General features: G+C 46.4%; 1 protein-coding gene across 2 annotated transcripts in view; it reads left to right on the top strand.

The window, feature by feature from the left end:
- LOC105700293 (ABC transporter G family member 20) overlaps positions 1 to 6,781 on the top strand; it is a 45,139-nt gene that overhangs the window by 29,740 nt on the left and 8,618 nt on the right. Inside the window, exon 1 of one of the 2 annotated variants that reach the window (XM_023432112.1) lies at positions 4,910 to 5,245. The exons of the other annotated variant lie outside the window; for it this stretch is intronic. The gene's annotated coding sequence lies outside the window, so the exon portion shown is untranslated. Of the gene's footprint in view, positions 1 to 4,909; positions 5,246 to 6,781 lie in introns of those variants that run through there. 2 annotated transcript variants of the gene reach the window in all.

Here is a 6,781-nt window from a genome sequence, read left to right as displayed (position 1 = left end):
CTAGAGCATTTTCAAATCCCCCTTCTTGTGCCGCCTTGTCATAATTTCATTTTAATTTATTAATTTAATTATATTATATAATACTGTAGATCCCTCTTAATGGGACCGATTAATAAGAGGTTACGGGTGTAGAAGGAAATGTTTGACCGGGAATTCCCTTTTCGTGGTACGGTCCTTACGTGCACTTGCAAATGCAGCAATAATTGCATCTTGGATAACGCTCCGGTTATCGGTGATATCGGTCTTTCCCTCTTTTCCGAGTGAGTCAGTCCTGCGAATTCCAGTGCATTTTCACGAGATATGCATTTAAACTGCATTCACCCCGTTTGTCGAAAGAGGCGCTGCCAGGCTCGAGATCGACTCTCCGAAGGGCGGTTTTTATCATTAATCGCTCCCCGGGATTACCACCAGGAGAAATATTAATTTCAGCATCGCAAGACTCGCGGGGAGTCCGAACGTCATCTTCGGCCGATTAAACGTGCAAAGAAGGACGCGTGTCGACGGTTTTGCGGTCGTCACGGCGTCAAGGCGAGCCTCTTTTTAACGTCTCGACAGACCTCTTTGCAGTCGCTTTTTGCACTCGTGGAAGCCTTCCGTATTTTCCCCCACGTCTCTCATTCGCGAACCCGCCGAGGAGAAACGCACCAACGCCCGAAAGTCCCTTTACCTGGAGATAGGAAATTTTCCCCGCGGTTTTGCACATCTAATACTGCAAAACAATTCTATGGAAAGAAAAAAAAAAGAAAAAAGAGGATTGGCAATCACGGGAAATTAATGAGGCGAGGTCAGTGAGGAGGGGTCAGGGTTGAGGAATTCAAATGTCGTTTGACAGGCATTATTGATGGCACTGTCATTTAGATTTGGAGATGTACCGACGGTCCGGACGGGGCAAAGATCCTCGCGCAAAAAATCCCCATTAATATCCAGGAATTAATCAGGGGGGGGTATGTTAATCGACGTTAATTGATTGAACGCGCTTACGGGGCCTTATTTCGCGGGATAAGTTCGGATGAGGTGATGGAAGCTTCGGAAGGTATGCGGAGATTACGCGCCGGGTTTCCTGAGGTGCATTCCTCTCAGGCGTTCAACTTCGCCTTCTTCAGGGTCTTCCCGGTGGACCAATAGGGAGCCGGTCTTTGTGCCATAACCCGTTTCACTCGTTCCTACTGTTTTACAGCCTCCTCCCTTTCCCCGGAACATGTCGCCCCGACTTTCTGAGCGTCCTTCCTCCGGGATTTCCATCGGCCTGAAATCCACAATCTGATATAAATAATCTAGGAGATGTTCACTCGGAATTCAGTGATAACGATTTCCTTCTTTGAGAATCAATTGCCTTTGATTCCATGTGACGGGAAACAATGCGATTTGGTAACAAGTGACGTTCGGCATTAAGGTGATGTGAAACACGTCGAGGACGTTGATCGACGTCGGTAAAAAGATTTTTTTAAATATCTACGGTGTAAGGACTTGCGTGAAAAAAACGGCGGAAATAACGAAATTAAGGAAATTAGGTGGAAAACCCCTCGCAAAGGATCCCTCCTCGCCTAGAAAACCGAAAACCTCCTTGTAAGCGTCGTACGTACGTCAAAATATTAATATCATAGTTAATAATTTTCACCATGCCAAATGCGGCAATTGGATCGTCAAAGGACTTGAGTGAAAAAAACGGTGGAAATAACGAAATTAAGGAAATTAGGTGGAAAACCCTCGCAAAGGATCCCTCCTCGCCTAGAAAACCAAAAACCTCCTTGTAAGCGTCGTACGTTCGTAAAAATATTAATATCATAGTTAATCATTTTCTCCATGCCAAATGCGGCAATTGGATCGTCAAAGGACTTGCGTGAAAAAAACGGCGAAAATAACGAAATTAAGGAAATTAGGTGGAAAACCCCTCGCAAAGGATCCCTCCTCGCCTAGAAAACCAAAAACCTCCTTGTAAGCGTCGTACGTTCGTAAAAATATTAATATCATAGTTAATCATTTTCTCCATGCCAAATGCGACAATTGGATCGTCAAAGGACTTGCGTGAAAAAAAACGGTGGAAATAACGATTGCTGATTAGTTGCGCTTTAGCGAGGCTGTTTCGCGAAATTATACGTGGTGATTTCTTTCGACGGTCTTAGGTTAGAACGTTTCTCTCTCGTGTTCCTTTTTTTACCGGGATAAGGTGTTCACGCCATGGCGTAAACGCGAACTGGGCTCGCCAGTCACGGGCAGGTTTGCGTTGATCATTAATGACCGAAGACAGGGCAGCATCCTTGACTTAGGTCCAAAGTGACACTGACATTTCCCGCTGCACCGGTCGGTCTCCATCTATGACTGCATCTTACACCGATGCACTTGGTGCCTTGGACTTCCTCGTATCTGGCCTTCGTGTAAATCACCCGGCCATACACACGGGTGCATTTAAATGTTAACATACGTACTAACTCAGGAAATCGCAATCGAGAGGACTCGGGAAGAACCGATCCACGGGAATTCCCGACGCAACATACTCGATTGACATTTCAGCGATCTGGATTCAGTCACGTCTCCTCGGTGGATTTATATTTAATTAATCAAAACGCCCGATTACGCATTCATTTCACCGAAACGCATTGCACCGAAGCATGGGCGAGGCCATTACACGGGGAGCTGGGTAATTTAATTTTTTCTAATTTTTTTTCTTATTTTCTTTTTAATAATAATTTATAATCTATCCTCGAATTTGCAATCATCGATACCCAATCATACGTGTCCTCGCGTTCTCTCGTCTGTTTCCAATTACCTGACGGATTACCACGCGTTGCAATTTCATCTCTTGTAATTGTAACGAAGGTAATCCTCGGCGCGTAACACTTTGGCGCTACTTCATGGGATTGTTGCGATAGGCTTTCTCTCTTTTTCTTTATTTATTTTATCTTTTACAACTCTTGGGGAGGTTTGGGACGGTTTCGGTTGTGTCTGGGTAATGGGATAAGATTCTGATTTGTGTATCAGGGGAACGTAATCGATCCCGGGTCCGATAAACGTTTGATTTCCAAGTTTAGGCGAAGACTCGCAATCGTGGCGATTGTCTCGACAGTTTGCTACAAAATCATTTCCTCGATAATTATCTTTTACAACTCTTGGGGAGGTTTGGGACAGTTTTGGTCGTGTCTGGGTAATGGGATGAGATTCGGATTTCTGCATCGGGGGAACGTAATCGATCCTGGGTCCGATAATTTATTAATAACTTTTTTTTAAATTATAAATAAACGTTTGATTTCCAAGTTTAAGCGAAGACTGACAATCGTGGCGATTGTCTCGACAGTTTGCTACAAAATCATTTCCTTGATAATTATCGGCTTTACGAGCTGGTGGGATCATTAGGTGGTCATGGATTTCCACCGACGGCATATCGATGTTGATACGTCGTGGCGCGTCGACGGTGCACTTGCAGTTGCAGTTGCAGTTCCTGCATCAAGAAGCGCCGCTTGGTAACTGCACGCGTCACTGCACTGGTTTCTACTGCGTCTGCAGCTTCGTCGGAAATCGTGTCCGTGACTCATCCCATGCGTGATATTTTATTTCTGATTCATGCTAATTTTTCGCCGTCTCATTGGGATTTAATTGCTTCTTTATTTAAAAGTCGCGCGGAAACCGGGCCGAAGCGATTTCCTCAGGGCCTCGGAATCGAGGATTATTTTAAGGCAGATCCGAGTCCTCCTCTTATCCGCAATGAAATTGTAATACGAGGAGGTAATTGTAGACACGTGGCTAAAAATAAATACAATAACTGCCCCATGTCCCGCCGTGTGCGTAGGACATGTGGACAGAGCCCCGGACGGTAATTAGCATCCGTCTAGACTACGCGGCTTCACCAAATCGAAATTTTCCACTGGAGGATCGAGGATCGAAAACAGCCACTCCTGGAAAAGATACGGCAGATTAATCACTCCTCCGCGCTAACGTCTCAACTTAATGCCCACGTACGCGCGCCTTTTTGCGCCGAGATTTAGCCGGCCGTTCAACGAGGTCGGCGATGTCGAGGTGCATCCGCGTACTCTCGGCAAAAATCTATTACGTCCGTATTCGACCTCCCAGGACGCGCGATGCTCGGAACAAACAATTCCCTGAAGTCCTGGGGGACGATCAAACCGAGCTCGGTGTTCCTCGAACGTCGAGAAGACGTTCGACATCCTTGCCGCGAGTGCACAAAGTGAGGCATAAAAACCGGAGTCCATGCAAAAACTCTTGCTCAAAATCTATTACGTCTTTAATCGACCTCCCAGGACGCGCAATGGTCGGAACAAACAATTCCCTGAAGTCCTGGGGGACGATCAAACCGAGCTCGGTGTTCCTCGAACGTCGAGAAGACGTTCGACATCCTTGCCGCGAGTGCACAAAGTGAGGCGTAAAAACCGGAGTTCATGCAAAAACGCTTGCTCAAAATCTATTACGTCCTCAATCGACCTCCCAGGACGCGCAATGGTCGGAACAAACAATTCCCTGGAGTCCTGGGGGACGATCAAACCGAGCTCGACGTTCGACATCCTTGTCGCGAGTACACAAAATGGGGCGTAAAAACGGGAGTCCATAAAAAACCGCTCGCTTATCGAATCCAGGATATTATCGAACGTGTAATTTATTTAGCACGATGTACAAATTGTACGGTATATAAGTGCAGGCGCTGAATTTCACGTGTCGCAATCAGAGCGCGTCGCGTTGGCGAATCGCGGCGAAAAAAAAAAAAAAAAGAAAAAAGGAAGGAAGAAGAGGCGAACTCGAGAGGTGGAGGAGTCCAGGGAGGCTCGACTGGTTCGACTGGTGGGGCTCGCATCCCCGTCTTGGTCGTGCAGAGCTCTTCCTTATCCTTCCCCGTGGTGAGGCCCCTCCATCGGACCCCAGTCCCACCAGGTGTCCGACTGGCGGGCCTCGCTGGCCACCTCGGCGTCCCACTTGCCAGGAGTTGCGTCGGGCAAGTCGTACAAGTCGTACAAGTCGTGGTCCCACTGGTCCACCCAGCTTCGGCCACATCCTCGTGTAAGTTCGGTCCCCGTGTGTGGTGCAGGTGCAGGTGCAGTGGCCGAGGACGTCGATTTCGTTCCTTTGTTCGCGCCGGCTCCTTTGTGCAGAAAGGAACTTCGTACTGTCCGTCGATCGAGGAGATCCTGTCAAGTCGGTGTCGTCGAGGCGGGACCCCATGACAGTGACACCGAGGAGCGACTCCCACTAGTGACAGCGAACTGTCACTCGAAGTCACCCGGGACTCGCGGTGTCATCGGTGAGCACGACACTGTCAAAGTAGCGACCGAGGAGTCGTTCAATTGGGAACTAGTAAAATCGATTTTCTTCTTTTAGGGCCGATTTACTTTGATCTTGTATGATGAGTAACGATGCGATTCGGTAGCAGGTGAAGTTTGGTCATACAGTTGTGATAGTATTTCGTATGTGCCATTAATTTCGTATGATACACAACAATGCGATTCGATAAGGAATGACGTTCGGCCTTAAAATTGTGGCAGTATCTCGGTGATTGTCAACAATTTCCAGCTGATTTCCACGTCATAAAAATCCATGATTTCCTTCTTTGAGAGCCATTAATTTCGTATGATAAACAACAATGCGATTCGATAAGGAATGACGTTCGTCCTTAAAATTGTGACAGTATCTCGGTGATTGTCAACAATTTCCAGCTGATTTCCACGTCATAAAAATCCATGATTTCCTTCTTCGAGAGTCATTAATTTCGTATGATAAACAACATTACAATTCGATAAGGAATGACGTTCGGCCTTAAAATTGTGACAGTATCTCCGCGATTGTCAACAATTTCCAGCTGATTTCCACGTCATAAAAATCCATGATTTCCTTCTTGAATCCATAATTTCCAGCTGACCACATGATTTCGAACATTGAAATCCATGATTTCCTGAGTGCAAACCCTTTCGACGATGACACCAGGATTCCTGTGGTAGGAGGAACCTAGAATGGCGGAAATGGATTCCCCATTTTCCTGTGCCGGGATGAGTCATAGATGCCAGGGGAATTCTCGATAATTTCTCGACAAACTAATGACAATGACGGGGTAAAAGATGCGCCCTGAAATAATTATCGAGGAGACCGTGCACTTCGTTATCAAGACAGCACTCCGTTATCAAGAATCCGAGCGGGCCGAATGCACCTGCATCGGCTTTCAATGTTTCAGAGGAGTAATTCGATCGTTTAATGCCGGACTCGGATCCACCTCGATTCCCTGGAATTGTTCCACTTATTTGTGTACAGGAAACCGACATTGTTTCCTCTTTAATGGGAGGGTTCTTCGAAGAGTTTGGGTTTCCGTGGAACGTCATTAAAATCGGCTCCGACTGGCCTACGGGGATGGCCGAGGATTCACTTTCAAATTCCGCCTATTTCTGTCAGTGATACCAACACGTGCAGTTGGTACGCACTGATAACCGCATTTACTTCCGCGTGGGACGATGCAGTTTTTTTTATACCGAAGAAGTGGCTTCCGGTTGCACGCTAATCGAGTCGCTCGACGTGAGAGCTTGTGTCAATAGCGGATATAAAAAAAAAATACACCCGGAATTAAATGTTTATGCGGAAACGTAATTAGCAAAACTTAATTACGGGAGGTGCAGTTCACGCGAGACAACGAGGAGAACCGTAAATTACGCGATGTATGGTTATTACCACGCGATTGCGTAAAATGGAATAAGCGGCGCAATGCGATCGTATGTTCAGAGTCTTCGATGAATTTTTGATAATTAATTTCTTCCATCTAGCCATGGTGAAATCGTCAATTATATTCGGGGGA

Source organism: Orussus abietinus, unplaced genomic scaffold (genome assembly GCF_000612105.2).
Source record: "Orussus abietinus isolate OABI.00-Male unplaced genomic scaffold, Oabi_2.0 scaffold56, whole genome shotgun sequence".
NCBI lineage: Eukaryota > Metazoa > Arthropoda > Insecta > Hymenoptera > Orussidae > Orussus > Orussus abietinus.
Note: the sequence above shows the minus strand (reverse complement) of the source record. Positions and strands in the feature narration are given on the sequence as shown.